Genomic DNA, 20724 nt, shown 5'->3' on the forward strand with positions numbered 1-20724 from the left:
AAAGTGTTTAAAGCTGTTGGACATATTTCTGTCCTGTAAGTTCTGTCTAATATATCATTGTTATTACTCGTGGTCTTCAAGGTCTGGAAGCAACATAGCCTGCTATTCATTCAGCAGAATGAGGGGTGAATTAATTGAAATATTTAAGATCCTGAGGGAGTTTGACAGGGTGGATGCCAAAAGGATATTTCCCCTTCCTGGTGAGGCTAGATCTAGGTGACACAGTTTAAAAATACAGCGTCCCATTTAAGACAGGGAGTAGAGAAAATCTCCCTGTGGGTCGTGAGTCTTTGTGACTCACCTCCCTGGAAAGTGGTGGAGGTAGGGTCAGTGAATATTGTAAGACAGAATTAGATAGACAAGGGAATCAAAGGTTACCTATGTAGGGAATATGGAGTTGAGGCCATAATCAGATCAGCCATGATCTTATTGAATAGTTCAGTAGGCCCGAGGGGCTGAATGGCCTACCCCTGCCCCTAATTCATATGTGTGCATTCCCATGTGATAAGATGTGCTGTTAAGTATAACCTATCGCAGGAGCGAGGGCTGATATCTGGACTTTTGCTTGTGCTGCAGAATCTGGTCTGAAAGGATTGTCAGTGGGGAAAATACAGGGACTATCCCCATGATTTTGCATCCCTTAAAATTCATAAAATCCAGCCATGGTGTACTACTGACTTGTATGTCAATCCCTCACAGGCTTTGTGCACTGTGACAGCCACTGTTAGTGCACACAGGGTGGGTTTCTCTCAGTGTGGGGTTACTGTCAGGACAACATGTGGACTAGGCTTCCACGTGTCACGACCACCCAGCCTGCTTCGCCTGTGTCTGTTGCTTGAGGTCAGAATTCTCCCAGTGCCACCTGTGTCCTTTTATTAGGAGCTAGCCAGTTTTACCACTCAAAGAACAAAGAGCAGTACAGCACAGGAACAGGCCCTTCGGCCCTCCAAGCCTGCACCAATCACGTTGTTCTATCTAGACCAACCTCACCTGTTCATGTGTCTATCCAGATGTTGGTCCAGATCGATCTTAAATGTTGCTAACATATCTGTCTCAACCACCTCGCTTGGCAGTGCATTCCAGGCCCCCACCACCCTATGTGTAAGAAATTTCCCCCGCACATCTCTATTGAACCTTTCCCCCCTTACCTTGAACTTTTGCCCCCTTGTAATTGTCATTTCTGCCCTGGGAAAAATCTCCCAATCTATCCATACCCCTCATAATTTTATAAATTTCTATCAGGTTGCCCCTCAGCCTCCGTCTTTCCAGGGGGATCAATCCCAGTTTATTCAATCTCTCCACATAGCTAATACCCTCCATACCAGGCAACATCCTGGTAAACCTTTTCTGTGCTCCCTCCAAAGCCTCCATGTCCAGGAAGAGGAAAATGACAAGAGGAAGTCTCTTGAGCCAGGGAGCTCAATGATTTGCAGAATCTATCACTGGAATCCCTGCTGGGAGATACATGGGGACAGCATGGGAGGGTGTTTGAAAACAAGACACTTCAATCCTCTCTATCATTTCATCAAAGAACTCAGTCACGCTTTCTGGCACAATTTACCTCTAACAGATGGGTGTTTTTCTCAAGTGGAAAATAATTTTCATAGAATCATAGAATCCCTGCAATACAGAGAGAGGCTATTCGGCCCATCGAGTCTGTACCAACTACAGTCCCACCCAGGATCTACCCCCATATCCCTACATATTTACCCACTAATCCCTCTAACCTACGCATCTCAAGGCACTAAGGGCACTAATTTTGTCATGATTATAGTCTGACTCGATCCACCTTGTCCAAGTGTCGATTGGGCCTGTTGGATTAAAGTCCTTCTCTGGCAGCTACAAAGATGAAGTCCAGTCCATTACTCAAACCAGCCTCCCACCCATTGACTCTGTCTACATTTCCCGCTGCCTCAGAAAAGCAGCCAGCATAATTAAGGACCCCATGCACCCCGGACACATCTTTGTCTGTTGGGAAATAGATACAAAAGTCTGAGGTCACGTACCAAACCGACTTAAGAACAGCTTCTTCTCTGCTGCCATCAGACCTTCCTCGCATTAAGTTAATCTTTCTCTACACCCTAGCTATGACTGTAACACTACATTCTGCACTCTCTCCTTTCCTTCTCTATGAATGGTATGCTTTGTCTGTGTAGTGCGCAGGAAACAATACTTTTCGCTGTATACCAATAAATGTGACAACAATAAATCAAATCAAATCAAAAGTGTGGACCATGAAACAGGACAGAATAATCCAGACAGGGGCATATTGGAGGTTGACCCTCCAGTGACCAGAGACATCTGAATCAACCCGTGAAAATATAATTATATTCTCGCAGTTATCCTGTTACACAGATAGCCTCATTATATCTTGTCAGTTTGGCAGACCCTGACCTCAATCAGTGGGGCTCTGAGTCATTGCTATTCAATGTAGCCTTTGTCCCTGAGCAGCCAATTGGCCATTGGCCTGGGGCAGTGTATGATGCTGGGTTTCTTGATTGTCTAAAGATGAATGCCTCGTGACAGCTCCCTAGGTATCAGGGATTTAAATGTGTGATGATGTGCCTGGCATCACATATGAGGTGTAGGTTAAGGGAGTGAAACCCTTTTGCTCTCATTGGATTCTGCGTGTACAGCGTACACCCTGTTCAACAGTTCCCTGGACCAGGAGGGAATGCTGCCATTTGGTAAAAGTGGGTCACCCTTTCCTGCCTGCGGGCTACATGCAATGGGGAGGAAGTGAATCGAGGACATGGAGACATCGGAAAAAAGTGCAAAAAAGATTTGCAAAGATGACAGCACAACGGAGAAGGTAAGATTGAATGGGTTTCCTCTCGAAGGGAGAAGACTGCGATGATGTTCCTTCAAATTATAAAGAACTTTGGTTGGGGAGATGTCGATGGGGAGGCAATGGCCTAATGGTATTCTCGCTAATATTAATATATCAATCCAGAAACTCAGCTAATGTTCTGAGGACCCAGGTTCAAATCCTACTGTGGCAGGTGGTGGAATTTTAATTCAATAAAAAAAATCTGGAATTAAGAATCTACTGATGAGCATTGAGCCATTGTCGGAAAAACCCGTTTGGTTCACCAATATAATTCAGGGAAGGAAATCTGCCATCCTTACCAGGTCTGGCCTACATGTGACTCCAGAGCCACAGCAATGTGGTTGACTCTCAACTGCCCTCTGGTAATTAGGAATGTAATTCTCAAAACAATGGCTGGATTTTCCTTCGCAGACACAGGGAGAACATGCAAACTCCACACGGACAGTGACCCGTGGCTGGAACTGGATCTGGGTCCCTGGTGCTGTGAGACAGCAGTTGCTAGCCACTGTGCCACCTGTACTTCAGAAGTTTTCAGTGATGAAGTTCAACAACAAATAGTTCAAGGAAGCAGTTGAAAGAAATTGATAAAATTCAATGGCCCCGGATTGTAAGGTTCCTCCGGCCTGGTGGGATATTACAGTCCCAACAGACTGAAATGGAGATTTAAATAGCTCACCACACCACTAATGGGGGGGAGACATACTATGGTAGGGATATAAAGTCCTGGTCTAAAGAGTATTTTCAGTTTTCTAACAAACTGCACCTTTATAGCATAGTAGGGAGCTTGAGCTGACACAAGTTCGGAAAGCACAGAAAGGGTTAACCAGGTATTCTGACTGTAATATCCAAACTCACTGCAGGTAGACACATGACAAATTACAAATAACTACCTCCCAGACTGCACTGGGCAGTCACACCCCAGGTGATACCCTTCGGAGATTACAGAAACAATAAAGAATCAATACTACTTATCATGACCCCACAATGTCTTGAGACAAAGCATAGGGGAGTCTAAAACTAGGTTTAAGGTGAGAGGGGAGAATTACAAAGGTGTCAGGATGGGAATTTCTTCACACAGAGGGTGGTGAGTGTCTGGAACAAGCTGCCAGAGGTAGTAGTAGAGGCGGATACGATGTCTTTTAAAAAGCATTTAGATAGTTACATGGGTATGATGGGTATGGAGGGATATGGGCCAAATGCAGGCAATTGGGACTAGCTTAGGGGTTTTAAAAACAAGAGGTGCCATGGACAAGTTGGGCCGAAGGGCCTGTTTCCATGCTGTAAACCTTTATGACTCTATGATTCTATACTCTATAGTGTCCATTGTGCCTTCAGAAACTAATCAGGTATCGGGGAGATGGTGACAATTGACATAAATGGTCGAAATTTGCATGCTAGGAGGTACCTGCAGTGCTTTGATATTATAACATGGTTAGACTGGATATGTACAAAAGGATGATTAAAGATAAAAGCACACAGGATAATGGAGCAGCACAATGTGATCAAAACAGAACTTTAACAGTATAAAGTAAGAAGATGATGACCTAATCGAAATCTTGCAAGTAACACATTGTAATGCAAAAGAATGTGTGAGAGTTCCTGATTAGCAGAGTAGCTCGGAAGCAAGCTGGGATTACAGCTCCTCTCATGTATGTTGAGTAAAGCCATTTTTATTCAAGCTTTATACTGTCTCATGGACTGTTTGTTCAGTCCCTGCAACATATAGTGAGTGACCTTGAGATTAGGGGGAGAGCAATTTGGTGTTGTGGAGGGAAATTCAATGTTGCCCATCAAGTACTTCTATATTTCGCTCTTGAAGCTGCCAGGATGGTTGTCAACAGTCGCTGCAATGGGACTGAGAGGATAACAGCGGCATTGTGATACGGCATGGAGGCACAGTGGTTAGCACTGCTGCCTTACAGCGCCACAGACCCGGGTTCAATTCCCTGCTTGACTCACTGTCTGTGCAGAGTCTTCATGTTCTCCCTGTCTGCGTGGGTTTCCTCTGGATGCTCCGGTTTCCTCCCCAGGCCTGAAAACCATGCTGGTTACATGTATTGGCCGTACTAAATTCTCCATCAATGTACCCGAACAGACATCAGAGTGTGGCGACTAGGGGATTTTCACAGTAACTTCATTGCAGTGTTAATGTAAGCCTACTTGTGACACTAATAAATAAACTTTAATCAGAAAACCCTCAAGGCTCAGATTGGACTCACAGTTATATCTTCCTCACTTTTCAACCCCAATTTACATATTACTCATAGCTGAGTATATTCAAGGTGTGGAGATGCTGGCGTTAGACTGGGGTAAACACAGTAAGAAGTCTGATAACACCAGATTTAAGTCCAACCTGGTGTTAAGTCAAAAATAAATCGGTTGGACTTAAACCTGGTGTTGTCAGACCTCTTACTATATTCAAGGCAACACTCTCTCTCCCCTAATTTAGTGAACGCGTTTTTCGGGGTGGATGAGGAGATATAGAAGTCAAAAGTGCAACCTCCTCTATCAAATGGGGAGGTGATGGCCTGGTGGTATTAGCATTAGACCAATAAACCAGTAACTCAACTAATGTCCTGGGGACTTGGGTTCGAATCCCTCAGGCTCCAGCGTTACCGATCCAGGTTCCTCTCAAATGAGTTGAACATTTCAGTCCCGATGACAGACTGAGGCAGCGAATTCTGGATGCCCGCCACCCTCTGCTGGTGGTGCCATATCCCCTCTAGTCTTTTACCAATCACCTTAAAACTAAGCCCCCTGGTAATTGACCCCTCAGCTGGTGGGAACAGGTATTTTCTGTCTACTGTGCTGCAGCACGGTAGCACAGTGGTTAGCACTGCTGCCTCACAGCGCCACAGACCCGGGTTCGAATCCCGGCTTGGGTCACTGTCTATGCAGAGTCTGTGTGTTCTCCCCACGTCGTAGAATCATAGAATCCCACAGTGCAGAAGGAGGCCATTTGGCCCATCGAGTCTGCGCCAACCACAATCCCACTCAGGTCCTATCCCCATAACCCCATGCATTTACCCTAGCTAATCCCCCTGACACCAAGGGGCAATATAGCAAGGCCAATCCACCTAAGCTGAACATCTTTGGATGGTGGGAGGAAAGTGGAGCACCTGAAGGAAACCCAAGCAGACATGGGGACAATGTGCAAACTCCACACAGACAGTGACCCAAAGCGAATGGAACCTGGGTCACTGGCCTGCGAGGCAGCAGTGCTAACCACTGTGCCACCGTGCCGCCCCGTATCCGCATGGGTTTCCTCCCACAGTCCAAAAGATATTCTGGTTAGATGCATTGGCCGTGCTGAATTCTCCCTCAGTCTAACCAAACAAGCGCTGGAATTTGGTGACAAGGGGATTTTCACATTAACTTTATTTATTTATTCGTCACAAGTAAGGCTTAGATTAACAGTGCAATGAAGATTAACAGTGCAATGACGTTACTGTGAAACTCCCCTAGTAACTTAATTGCAGTGTTAATGTAAGCCCTACTTGTGACACTGATAAGTAAACTTCAATTCTGTATATCTCAGTGCGCCTGTTAGATCAGGTCTGCTTTTACCATCTTTGCAAGTAGCACATTCCAGATGATGGGATCTCACCATGTACGGTGGCGCATTGGTATTATTCATGAACACGACACATGCGCTCTCCAGAAATAATTTGAAAGAAATTGTGGCCTATCAATTTCAGTAAACAAACAGCTGATTTGAATAAGAGAAGCTTCTGGCAGTAGGTAAAAAATGTTACACTCCTTAAAACTGCAGGTGATATCCCTGTAATTTTTTTTTGCCTTTGCTTAGGAACCATTATCAAAATATTATATTAGCTGTCACCATTCCGCTTATTGGCAATTACCAGGACAAATGCTGCAAATTGTTCCTTCAAGCAAGTTAAAATTAATGAGATAGAGTGCATTTTTTTTTAATTTTAAACGTACCGATGCCACATAGGATTGTATCAAGCTCTATCCAGAGCTTGTAGTCCTGGTCACCTAACCTGACGAAGGTTACTGCCTTTGAAAGGACAGAGAAAGGATGGTTCTGGATGTTTTGGCATTTGATTCATAAGGAAAGGTTAAAGGATATTTTTGGGGGGAGAAGAGGCAACCCAAGAAGTTGCTTAATTGAAGATTTTATAATTCTGAAGTGAATTCTCTAAAGCTGATTCCAGCAAGTTGTCCTCTAAGGCAAAGGGATTAAAACGTATCACAGGACTGAAATAAATAAGGAAATGAGGCAAGGAATTTTTAACATTCTGATGCTAGACTTGTTGGGTAATGACTGTAAAATATCTTGAAAAGGACTGCGAGGTGAGCAGTGTAAGGTGGATGGGAGTTTTTTGAAAAGGGATTGTTGAATCTAAGGGTTTTTTCCTGATCTTTAAAACAGGGTGTTGCAGAGTGGGGGCCGTGACCCACACGTGGGTCGTGGGGATGTTGAAAATGGGTCACCATATATCCTGTTTTAAGAAAACACAGGATGCCCTGCGGTCCTCTTGAAAACATGGTAAGATACGTTCAAAACACGACAAATTGTTCTGTGATTCTTTTCAAAACACGGTGAGATGTGTTCAAAACATCATGAGATGTTCTGCAATCCTGTTTAAAACATGACGCGATGCTCTATGACCCTGTTCAAAGCCCTCTGGGGTTAGGGACTTATAGAATCGCTAATGTGCAAGAGGAGGCCATTTGGCCCATTGAGTCTGCACCAAGCACAATACCATCCAGGCCCTATCCCCATAATTACCCTGCTAATTCCCCTGACACTATGGGGTAATTTAGCACGGCCAATTAACCTTACCCACATGGAGTGTAGGATGAAACCAGAACACCTGGAGGAAACCCATGCAGACACAGGAGAATGTGCAAACTCCACGTAGACAATGACCTGAGGCTGGAACTGAACCCAGATCTCTGGCGCTATGAGACAGCAGTGCTAACCACTGTGCTACTGTTGCTTCTCCTTTTTCTTAGCACACTTTGACCACCTACACTCCAAGCAGCAATGGCCACTTCCACAGCAATTGTTGAAGGTGGCAGGACAGGTGGACAAGTTAGTCAAGAAAGACTACAGAATACTCCCCTTTACTGGGTAGGGTATTGAATACAAAATCAGGGACGTAATGATGGAACTGTATAAAATGCTGGAGTTTTGTGCATAGTTCTGGCCAATATATTACAGGAAGGACACACTGGAAAGGGCACAGAGGAGATCTACAAGAATGTTGCCGGGGCTTGAACATTACAGCTATGAGGAGAGATCGGATAGGCTGGGGTTGTTTTCTGCGTTTGCTTTCCTTTGTACCAGAGTGTTGTTTGTTGCTTCCCCTTGACTTTTAATTTGATCCTTTCTGGACCAGATATTGGGTTTCCATTGACAGCTCATTGTCCAATGAAACCATTACACTCGCTCCAGTATTTAGTTTAAAGTTGGTGATATGTCCATTGACACATGTATCTTCATTTCAGAATATCCGACTGGAGTCACTGTTGATTTTTTCAATGGGATGTGGGCTGACTGGGCCAGCATTTTTTTGCCCATTCCTAATTACCCTTGATAGAAGGTGATGGTGAGCTGCCTTCTTAAACCCCTGCAGTCCATGTTGCAGAAGACAATATGCTTAAAATCTCACCCGATAAATATTGTTTTCCTCTTCTTGTGGAAATTTCTTTAATTTCATTTGTGATGTTATACGTGAAGGCTTTTTATTCAAAATCTGTGAAATTTGAGGTTTTTACGAAAACACATCATCTTGTAGTGTTCAGTTCTTCGGCAGAGAAAGCATTCCGCACTGTTTGCGGGACACTATAACACAGTGGTTTGCAATACTGCCTCACAATGCTAGGGGCCTGGGTTCGATTCCTGGTTTGACTCATTGTCTGTGATTGCACATTCTCTCCGTGTCTGCATGGGCTTTCTCCGGTTTCCTTCCACAGTCCAAAGATGTGATGGTATGGTGCATTGGCCATGCTAAATTGACCGTAGTGTTAAGGGATTATCAGGGTCATGGGAATTGGGCCTGGGTGGGATCGTGGTCAGTGTAAACTCGATGGGCCGAAAGGCTTCCTTCTGCACTGTAGGGATTCTATGTATCTGTAGGTGTTTTTGTCCAAAGCACTGCCAAGGTGTTATGTACTTTCCTTTCCAATTGTGCCCCTTTTTCTGACACCTCTTTTACATTACTGGCCTTAGGGAAGTGTATGGTCACTGAAGCTCTCCTGAGCCAAGTTTTTCTTCACCTCTCTGTATTTTCCTGTTTTGCATTTGTCTCACCAACTATGTTGCTTTTACTAAAGTTGGGTCTTCTCTAGATTACAATAAGTCTGATTACAATTCATTGGTAATTACAATGTGGTCTCATATTAATTCTGTTTCTAGGTCTCTATACTCTCAACTTCAGTCAGACCGTAAAGAGCAGTTATTAAAGTATTGACGGATTCACTTGATTTTTGGGCCTTTTTGCTGTATTTGGCCCATCCCAGAATGCTGTTGCTCCCCAATTTAAATAGTCATTGATGGCTTTTAAAACATTTTCAGATGTATCAGGGGTCTCATTGATGCCCTGCCTTGTAATATCATCTCTTTCTGTTCCTATGGAGTAAAGTAATGTGTTGACCTATGCAACTTCAGACTTACTGTCCAACCCTAAAGCAGCTTAGAACCTCAAGAACCCTTTTCTCCAAAGTGCCCAGTTTTGATGTAATTTGGTCGTTCTAGGTGTCCAAGCCTCTCAGGTAGAATAAAGTTAGGATCCGTGGCCTTTCTAAACTATTAGGTAGTTTAACCAACGTGGTTAGCACTGCTGCCTCACAACGCCAGGGACCCAGATTCCACTCCAGCTTTGGGTGGAGTCTGCACGTTCTCCATGTACCTCCGTGGTTTCTTCTGGGTGCTCCAGTTTCCTCCCACAATCTGAAGGTGTGTGGGTTAGGTGGAATTGCCATGTGAAATTGTCCCTTAGTGTCCCAAAATGAGGAGGTTCAGGGGATTAGCCCTGGTGTGGAGTTCCGGGGGTTAGGGTGGGAGGAAGGTGGGCCTGGGTAAGATGCCCTTGTGGACAGTCAATGCATACTCGATGGGCCGAATGTCTGCCATCTGCACTGTAAGGGTTCCATGGTTTTAATTTGAAGCTAAGTTGAGGTGTCACAGTGGTTAGCACTGCTGCCTCACAGCACCAGGGCCCTGGGTTCGATTCCTGGCTTGGGTCACTCTCTGTGTGGAGTTGCATGTTCTCCGTGGGTTTCCTGTGGGTGCTCCAGTTCCCTCCCACAGCCCAAAGATGTGTGGGTTAGGTTGATTGGCCCTGCTAAATTGGCCCTACTTTTGGGAGGATTAGCAGGGTACATATATGGAGATAGGGTGGGATTATTGTCGGTGCAGGCTCGATGGGCTGAATGGCCTCCCTCTGTGCTGTAGGGATTCTATGATTCTATTCTGCGCACTTTAGCCCCTCGCGGAGACCTGTTGAGGTCACAGGGGAATCTTGTCAGCTAGATTTAATTTATATTTCTCGAATGCTGCAAAGCTATTTAGACCTTCTTTGTTTTAAGTTGTTTCAACAATCCCTTCCCTCCTTTCCCCTGGAGCATCAGGTATTTGCAGTTTTTCTTCTGTGCTGCCTTGGGGTCACCACATCCAAATTGGACCCAAACTGCAGGATTGTCTGTAATCTACCCTTGTTAGAAATTTGGTGTACAGGGTTAATATGCACAGCAGCTGCGATCTAGTTAAATGGCTGTTCAGGTTGAAGAGATTGAATGGCCTACTTGTTTTTATGTTGAATTGATTTGATTTATTATTGTCACATGTATTAACGTACAGGGAAAAGTTTGGTTTTTTGCTTGCTATACAGACAAAGCATACCATTCATGGAGAAGGCAAGGACAGAGTGCAGAATGTAGTGTTACAGTCATACTTAGGGTGTGGAGAAAGGTCAACTTAGTGCAAGGAAAGTCCATTCAACAGTCTGATGGCAGCAGAGTTGGTTCTTGACTCGATTGGTACGTGACCTCACACTTTTGTACCTTTTTCCTGATGGAAGAGAGCATGTCTGGCATGTGTGTGGGGTCCTTAATTATGCTGGCTGCTTTGCCGAGGCAGCGGAAAGTGTAGACAGAGTCAATGGATGGGAGGCTGGTTTGTGCGATGGACTGGGCTTCATTCATAACCCTTTGTAGTTTCTTGTGATCTTGAGCAGAGCAGGAGCCACACCAAGGTGTGATCAGTTGTGAACGAAAGCCTACGCTGAACCACATGGGGGAAATTAGGTCAGGTGAAAATGACGGGAATTGGAAATCTTGATCAGTCATATACGGAATGAACAATGGCACTAGCTGGGTGGCGGACGATGGATGATTGAGAAATGTTTTAAACCTCCACTAGTGACTCAGAAGTCACCAGTACTGCCATGTGGTGGTAGATCTGCCAATGTTTCACCATGCCCCAATCCAATTAGATTCACTGGAGGAGCCGAAGGGCACAGACACATTCGTATAACCTTGAGATTAAGGGTATATCCCTACAGATTAGGAGTATATCCTGATAAAATAGGATCCCTCTACTACAGGTACACCATAGAAAGCATTCTTTCTGGTTGTATCACAGCTCGGTATGGCTCCTGCTCTGTCCACGACCGCAAGGAACTACAAAGAGTCCTGAATGTAGCCCAATTCATCATACAAACTAGCCTCCCATCCACTGACTCTGCCTACACTTCCCACTGCCTTGGAAAAACAGCCAACATAATTAAGGATCCAATGCACCCCAGACATATTTTCTTCCATCTTGTTCCGTCAGGAAAAAACATAGGACATAGAACATAGAGCACTACAGCACAAACAGGCCCTTCGGCCCACAAGTTGCGCTGATCATATCCCTATTTACTAGGCCTACCTAAAACCCCCAGTCCCATTAAATCCCATGTACTCATCCAGAATCCCATGTACTCATCCAGATACAAGATACAAAAAGATACAAAAGTCTGAGGGCACGTACCAACTAACTCAAGAACAGCTTCTTCCCTCTGCCAGACTTTTGAATGGACCTACCTCGCATTAAGTTGATCTTTCTCCACACCCTAGCTATGACTGTAACATTACATTCTGTACCCTCTCCTTTCCTTCTCCGTGTACAGTATGTTTTGTCTGTATAGCGCTCAAGAAACAATACTTTTCACTGTAAACTAATGCATGTGACAATAATAAATCAAATCAAATATCCTGTGGCAGTTGTTCAGTTGGAGCTATACTGCCTCTTCCAACACCCAAATACCCAAAAGGAAAATAATTCATTGCCCCCAAAAAAAGAAATGACATGATATTTTTCTGCATGAATTTAAATAATTTGAACACATGAAATCACAGTGTCCAATGTAGTGGAGGCCACCCTAAATAAAATGATGAACAGCTTGTTCCGCCTGAATTGATATTAAGCCTGAAAATTGTAATTAAAATGGATATTAACTATCCAATGTCACAGGGTAATCACAAAGCAACCAGCAGTTGATCTGTCATGTGGCCTGCCCCATAGTTACCTCAGCTGAAGTTAACCTTAGCTCAAACTTAAAATCATTTTTCACCACTGTGAGAATTCAAGATCCCTCGCCAAATCTGAACTGCAATCCCTCATAAACAGTGTTACATTTCAGCATGGGTTTCTTTCTTTCCCAGTGGATACCATTGTTTAAAAATAAAGTTTTATTTGTTAGTGTCACAAGTAGGTTCTTAGCTCTGGCGAAGGGTCATCTGGACTCGAAACACTGGCTCTACTCTGTCCCCACAGGTGCTGTCAGACTTGCTGAGATTTCCCAGCATTTTCTGTTTTTGTTTCAGATTTCAGCATCCACAGTATTTTGCTTGGTATTCGTTGTCTGGGTTCAAACATTTTGAGTTTATTTATTAGTCACAAGTAGGCTTACATTAACACTGCACTGGAATTACTGCGAAAGTCATCTTGTTGCCACACTTTGGCACTTGCTCGGGTACACCGAGGGAGAATTCAGCACGGCCAACTAACCAGCACATCTTTCAGACTGCCGGGGGAAGGAGGAGCACCCGGAGGAAACCCAGACACAGGGAAAATGTGCAAACTCCACGCAGGCAATGACCCAAGCTGGGAATCGAACCTGGGTCCCTGGCGCTGCGAGGCGGTGGCGCTAACCACTGTGCCACCGTGCTGCAGCAGGAGACGAAAGAACTCCAAAAAACATCTGCAAGAGCCCCGGAAAACAACGATGCCTAAACATCTAGTTCTGTTAATGACCAGTGTCCATCCTGTCTCTCATGAACGCTTCCTTATTACTGACAGCAAAAACCAGGCATGTAAACATTATGGTGCATTGTTAAATTGGTGTCATATTGAGCTTGTCGCATATGTTCCTTTTTATTTTTGGCTTTCTGTCAGATTCAAGAAATTAATCTCATATAAAGTGCTGACAACTTTCCTGCAGAAGCCAGATCAGAATATACTCCAAACGCAGTCGTCAGCTGGAAAGGTAGAGAGAGGCCTGACTTGCAATTATCTAACAACTTTCGCAATGTTGCGGGGGGCCTAAAATTCTTTACATCCAATTAAGAATAGTTCAAAGCTTAAGTTTCAGTTTATTTATTAGTCATGATGCAGAAATGCCGGCGTTGGACTGGGGTGGGCAAAGTAAGAAGTCTCACAACACCAGGTTAAAGTCCAACAGGTTTATGAGCTTGTGGAGCGCTGTTCCTTCATCAGGTGAGTCATTTATTATCATAAATTATTTACTAGTATCACAAGTAGGCTTAAATTAACACTGCAATGAAGTTACTGTGAAAATCCCCCAGTCCCCACGCTCGGGTACACTGAGGGAGAATTTAGCATCTGATCAGCATATCTTTCAGACTGTAGGAGGAAACTGGAGTGCTCAGAGGAAACCCACGCAGACACGGGGAGAACATGCAGCCTCTGCACAGACAGTGACCCAAGCCAGGAATCGAACCTTGGTGCTGCGAGGCATCAAGGCTCACCACTTAGTGCTAACCATTAGCTGTACAGTTGATGTGCAAAGATAAACAGATAAGGAGTGGATTTGGGGCACCATCAAAGTTTCTCATTGGTGGGGAATGGATTGGAGGTGGGGGGGGGAGGAGGAAGGGGAGTCAGTCGATGATGAATTCAGCGACGTGTCTGGCAATATGAATAATATAATTCTGAAAACCACAGTCACAACCAGTCTTTTCACTAATGGACGCTGAGAAAATGAATTGTGTCCTGATCAATAAAAAATGCTGTATAAAATTTTAGCTGAGCAACCAGAATACAAGTTGACAATCACCTTGCAAAAGGCAGTTTGTGCAAAGCATTCAGTCCAGATGGTCGGTGAGTTTTGTAATGTCCCCAACCTCCTAATGTGGGCCGGGGTAATGTCCTCTTTCGGAGAGTTGGTGCAGACTCAATAGGCCGAATGGCCTCCTTCTGCACTGTAGGGATTTTAATGTGGTGGCACAGTGGTTAGCACTGCTGCCTCACAGTGCCTGGAACCTGGGTTCGATTCCCAGCTTGGGTCACTGTCTGTGTGGAGTCTACGTGTTTTCTCTGTGTCTGATGGGTATAACGACTTTAATCAGGTCATTGAGGTGGGCCTGTTAAAATATGAATGCCCTGATTAAGGGCCAAATTGATGGGTCAATCAGGGAACCTCTCGATTTGTACTTAACTAGGCGTGTCAGTTCCTCTGGGGCTCCTGGTGTAAACTGCTAATTGAAATCACTCTGTTTGCTGCTGTCAGACTTGTAAATAAAGGCATTTTGGTAAAGGAATTTCTGTCTCTAAGGATTTATTACAGTGGGTTTCCTCCAGGTGCTCCAGTTTCCTCCCACCGTCCAAAGATGTACTGGTTTTGTGCATTGGCCATGCTAAATTGCCCCTTATCATCCCAAAATGTGTAGGTAGGAGATGGAGATTATTGGGATAGGGCAGAGGGAAGGGCCTGAATGGGATGGTATTTCGGAGACTCTCTGTAGACTCAATGAACGGGGTTGGCCTGTTTCTGCACTGTAGGGACTCTATGGTTGGGGTTGTGGATTTTAAACAAAAAAGGTGTTATTTGCACACGTAGATTCAAACTAATAACAATAGATTTATTGATAGAAATATTGCCTGTAGAGTACAAACTGAAATGAGAACAGCAGCCTGTGCAACAGCCTAATGAGATCACCATTAAAACATGTGACTGGCTCTTAACGTAACCATGATTATCTGTGAAATGTTTGAGAAGGAGGTGGTGCCCTTGGTCTGTATTGAAAGCGAGTTTTGGTAGCCTAGCTGAAGGAACGCTGAATCAAGGACTTGCTGGTGGCCCTGCCTCCCTGAGGTTTCCTTTCTGTGTCTTCATCATCACCATCTTTCAGCCTGGCATCTCCATCTGAGCCTTCATTAGATTCCTCCTCTGAGGCAGGTGCATCTGCCTCAGTGTCCTCCTGGTCCAATGGTTCCCCCCTTGAAAGAGCAAGATTATGCAGATCACAACTGATAATGTTGAGTGACACTTGCTTCTTCGGATATTGCAGGGCACCCTCGTAGCAGTCCAGGCATCAGAACCTCATTTTATTGTTCTCTCCACCACTGCCCTTGTGGAGACACGGCTGCAATTTTGTCTCTCCTCTGTCTCTGTCCTCGGTGCCAGGGCGACATCGTCAGCCACACTTTTGAGGGATACCCCTGCAACCATCCCTCGAGGCGAATGAACTGTCATAGCACTTGTTAGTAATACATGTGGGAGCGTACCTTGCACACACACCCATAGAGTCTGGATCCTGCGTTCACACACAATTTGAACATTAATGGAGTGGTACCCCTTCCTATTGACAAGGTGCCCAGCTGGCTGGGTGTAATCAGTGCCACCCTTGTGGCCATCAAGTATAAGTTCACACCAAGCTCTGGAGAACTCCTGCCAACTCACCCTTTGTCTCTGCATCCTTTTATCTTTGGATGACAAATGGCAAAAAGGGATTGGGAGCATGCTAGTGTTCTGACCTAAAAGATTGCATAGGCAATGTAAAAACCAGGTCAGTTGGTGTATACATCATTGAAATTAGCTTCTTCATTACCTGCATGTGTATATCCAACTCACACTCATCTCTGAAATATTGGCTGAAGGTGCAGTGACATTGAAATGCACTCTCAACACCTTCTCAAACAAGTTCATACATTGCTGAGTTAGGCGTCCTTCCGAACTTTGGCCATATAATTGTGGCTCTTGGCGTATGGTGACATGGTGAGGAGTCCTCAGAGAGGGGTGTCACACATCTTGTACAGCAAATGGAGGCCTTTGATCAGAACCTGATTATACATACAAATTCTAGTTCAGGACAGAGAAGTGAATCTGTTCGGCAGCACAGTGGCACAGTGGTTGGTACTGCTGCCTCACAATGCCAGGGACCCAGGTTCGATTCCCAGCTTGGGTCACTGTCATGCCGAGTCTGCACATTCTCCTCGAGTCTGCGTGGGTTTCCTCCAGGTGCTTCGGTTTCCTCCCACAGTCTGCCATGTTTGTGCACCTATCTCCAATCACCTGATGAAGGAGGAGCACTCCGAAAGCTTATGATTCCAAATAAATCTGTTGGACTTTAACCTGCTGTTGTGAGACTTCTTAGTCTGAAAGACATGCTGGTTGGGTGCATTGGCCGTGCTAAATTCTCCCTCAGTGTACCCGAACAGGCGCCGGAGTGTAGTGACTAGGGGATTTCCATAGTAACTTTATTGCAATGTTAATGTAAACCAACTTGTGACACTAGTAAATTAATAATTATGCACAGATTGTGGACATAAATCATACTTGTATAAACCGACATGTGGGCTGGGGTGAGGAGGTACATGTTTGCATCGTTTAGTTCTGTAAATAACTGCTTATATTAGTGTGTAAAGAGTGGTTCCGGTTCTTTGGTTGCTGGTTTTCTGGGATACAACATGGGGGGCTTTTTTTTAAAATCTATTAATGGAGGGTAGGCTAGACCAGCATTATTTCCTGTCTCTCGTTGCCTCTGAGAAGGAGGCTGTGAGCTGCCTTCTTGAACCACTGCCGTCCCTGAGATGTAGGTACATCCACAGTGATGTTAGGGAGGGTGTTCCAGGAATTAGACCCAGCGACAGTGAAGGAATGGCCGATATATTTCTATGTCAGGGTGGTAAGTGAGTTAGAGTGACTTGTGTTTACATACATCTGAGTGGATTAGGTAGGGCTTTTGCTTAATAGCTCACCGTAAAGACAACGTAGCGCTCCCTCAGTACTGGAATGTTCTGCTCACATCACTGGAGTGGGGCTTACACCTCTTGGCTTTCTGACTCCAAGCAGATGCTCACACATCAGTCAACCTTGTGACCCTTCTAAGCAGTGCCATCAGTTGCTGAAGAACCAGAGACAGACTGGTAGCCAAAGGAGAAGGATGGAGAAAGATGAAGGAAGTGGGATAGTGCATTAAGATTGAAAAAGGAAGTTGACAGATCATTCTGCCAAGCTGTAGATTTTCTAATCGGCCTGACTCTCTTTTGCATACAGTATGAAAACCGACTCGAGTCGTCAATGGCAGTCCAACCATTGGAGTCAGTGATGTTTGTTCTGGAATTTTACATTCTGTCTCCCGATGGAAAATGTTGCGCAAAAATGAAATGGAACCAAGTTCAAAACACATCAAGCAAAATATCATTTGTCTTTCTGAATCCGCATCTCCATTATTTAAGCTGCGTGGCTGTTAGAATCACTTCTCATATTCCCACCATGTCTCTAAGACAGCTCTGAGTTGTCTGAACCCTATTCTCAATAGGCTAGCCGTTAAATGCAAGCTAGAATTTACTCAAGAATTCTCTAACACTTGCCTCGCACTGATATTGCAAACGGTTTAAGTGGAACCAAGAGCCCACCAGCACTCTCAGATCCCATGGCACTATTTCAAAGAGGAACGGGAGTTATCCCTGGCACCCTGGTCAACATTTGCCCCTCAATCAACATCACAAACGCTGGGTATCTGGTCACGATCATGTTGCTATTTGTGGGATCTTGCTGTACGCTAATTGGTCACCATGTTTCCTACATGATGACAGTGGCTATATTTCACAAGTACTTCTAAGTCCATCGGAACATAAGAGGTAGGGGATCAGAAGTTGGCCATTCAGCCCATCGAGTCTTCTGCGCCTTTCGATGAGATTGTGATTGATTTGATTCATTGGCTGCATTGTGTTTTGCAACACCCGGGTGATGTGAAAGGTGCTATAAAAATGCAAGTTCATTTACTTTTATCTTTGTTTGCTCATCTGGATTCCCTCGCAAACCTGGCTGTTGAGGGCCTGGTTTATTTCTATGCATTTGGAGCACCTCTGACTGTTATTCCTAGGCTTCGAGAGCCTAGGGGATAATTAGACAGTAAGTTAACACTTAAAATCACTTTGGGCGGCATGGTGGCACAGTGGTTAGCGCTGCTGCCTCACGGCCCCAGTGACCTGGGTTCAAAGTTCGGCTTAGGTGACTGTCCGTTCGGAGTCTGCATATTCTCCCCGCCTCTGCATGGGTTCCTCTGAAAGACGTGCTGGCTAGCTGCATTGGCCATGCTAAATTCTCCCTCAATGTACCTGACAGGCGTCGGAGAGTGGTGACTAGGGGATTTTCACAGTAATTTCATTGCTGTGTTAATGTAATTCTACTTGTGACACTGATAAATAAGCCTCAAACTTAAAACAATGCTCAACTCCCCATTCCACACCCACTCAATGCTCATTCCCCTCCCTCACCCCCTCAGTTCCCTCCCTCACCCCTTCAGTCCCCTCCCTTACCTCCCCAAAGTTCAATCCCCCCTCACGCCCCAAAATTCCTTCCCTCACCTCCCCAAAGCTCAACCCCCTCCCTCACCCCCTTAACTCCTCCCCCTCACCTCCCCAATGCTCAATCCCCCCCTCACCTCCCAATGCTCACTCCCCTCCCTCATCCCCTCAATCCCCTCCCTCACCCCCAAAATCCCCTCCCTCACCTCCCCAATGCTCACTCCTCTTCCTCACCCCCTCAATCTCCCCCTCACCTCCCTAATGCTCAATCTCCACTCTCACCTCCCAATGCTTACTCCCCTCCCTCACCTCCTCAATCCCCTCCCTCACCTCCCCAATGCTCACTCCCCTCCCTCACCCCCTCAATCCCCTCCCTCACCTCTCCAATGCTCACTCCCCTCCCTCACCCCCTCAATCCCCTCCCTCACCTCTCCAAAGCTCAATCCCCTCCCTCACCTCCTTAATCTCCCCCTCATCTCCCAATACTCACTCCCCTCCTTCACCCCCTCAATCCCCTCCCTCACCTCCTCACTCACCTCCCCAATACTCAATCCTTCCCCTCATTTTCCCAATGCTCCACCCTCTCCCACACCAGTTCCCACTGCAATGAACGGAAAATGTCAAATCCTCCATTCTCGCTTCCAGCAGCAGTGGGGCATGGGTGGCTGGAAAACTTCACCCGTTATCTGTCCATTATCAGCTTGCTGTTTGTATGAGTGAGCTTGCTGTGGTCCAGTAGGACAGGAACTACACTTCCAAATTACTTCACTGGCTGGAAAGTGCTTTGGAATATCCTGAGCTCAGGGAAGACTGAATATCAACATGTTTGAAATGGTTTATTGGAAGTGATGCTTAGGGTGAAATCTTACCAAAAAGTGGCAGAGTTATTTCCAGCAAGAAAATCGGCATGTTTCTCTCCAGTTTTATGGCCTGATCTTTTGAACTCTGCCCAAAAAAAAATCAAGGGGTGAGTTTCCCGCTGTCATAGAGGGGGACAGGGCTTCTCCATGTGGGCTAAACCCTTCCCAGCCCACAGTAGGGGTCTCCTCTTCCCCACCCCCTGATGAGAGTCAGCACTTCTCTAAACGTTTCCCCCCCCTCCCGATCATCGGACCCTTCTTGCTCTACTGCAATCTGAGCCAGCACCCACCTCCAAATCCCCCTGCCCACCACCCCTCAATGGCTCCCTTCCCCCTTCACACCCCTCCTCCACCACCACCCCCTCCTCCCCATGGCCAAGGCTGGTGCCCCCTACTCCCTTGTCCAGTCTGGGCCACAACCACATCTAAATGAATCTCCGCCCCCCCCCCTCCCCCCCACTGCCAATGAGGGTCTCGCTGGGGCCCACTCTTTGGCACTGGTTGGCACTTCCAGGTTAGCAGTGCCAGATTTGCCAACCTGTGCCAAGGACCATTGCCAGGCTACTGCCTGGCCATTTCATAGAAACATAGAACAGTACAGCACAGTACAGGCCCTTCGGCCCTCAATGTTATGCCAAGCTATCCCCTCCCTATAATTCTGGAGTGCTCCATGTGCCTATCCAATAACCGCTTGAAAGTTTCCCTCTCCCCTGGGGGGGCTACACTTATCTTGATGACCCCAGGGAGACCCCAGATTCAGATCTTGGTGGACCTGTTGTAAATGGTGCTGGTGTGAGGGTTAAGAGGGGAGGGAGGTCTCAGAGACCGTGCGCACTAATAACATGCTAATGCATTAAAGGGAGCTTTCTGCGATACTGCAGCGTGTTTCACACTACGCCATCGATGAGGGACCTGTAAGATCAGAACTCGGAAAATCGCCGGCGCCAAATTGTACTTCCTGGATTTTCAGCACTCCATCCCGGCAGACGGAGAATGTGGCTGAGAATCATAGAATGAGGTGCGGCCCATTCTGCTGAACAGCTCTCTGCTGGCGTTCGTGTTGCGGGCAGGCGGGACAGACGATTGAAAGACCCGTAAAGGGCGGGAATTATCCGGTCCTGGGGCAGGCGGGGCTGGAATTTCCAGTGGGCGGGACTGGAAAATCCCAGCCTGCACTGCCTTTCTTGCTGGCTGGCAGTGTCCTGTTCTTAAAATCAAACAATTTAAAAAGAGAACGCGTTGGT

This window comes from Carcharhinus amblyrhynchos, chromosome 10 (assembly GCF_965287045.1).
Source record: "Carcharhinus amblyrhynchos chromosome 10, sCarAmb.v2.hapA, whole genome shotgun sequence".
NCBI classification, from domain to species: Eukaryota; Metazoa; Chordata; class Chondrichthyes; order Carcharhiniformes; family Carcharhinidae; genus Carcharhinus; species Carcharhinus amblyrhynchos.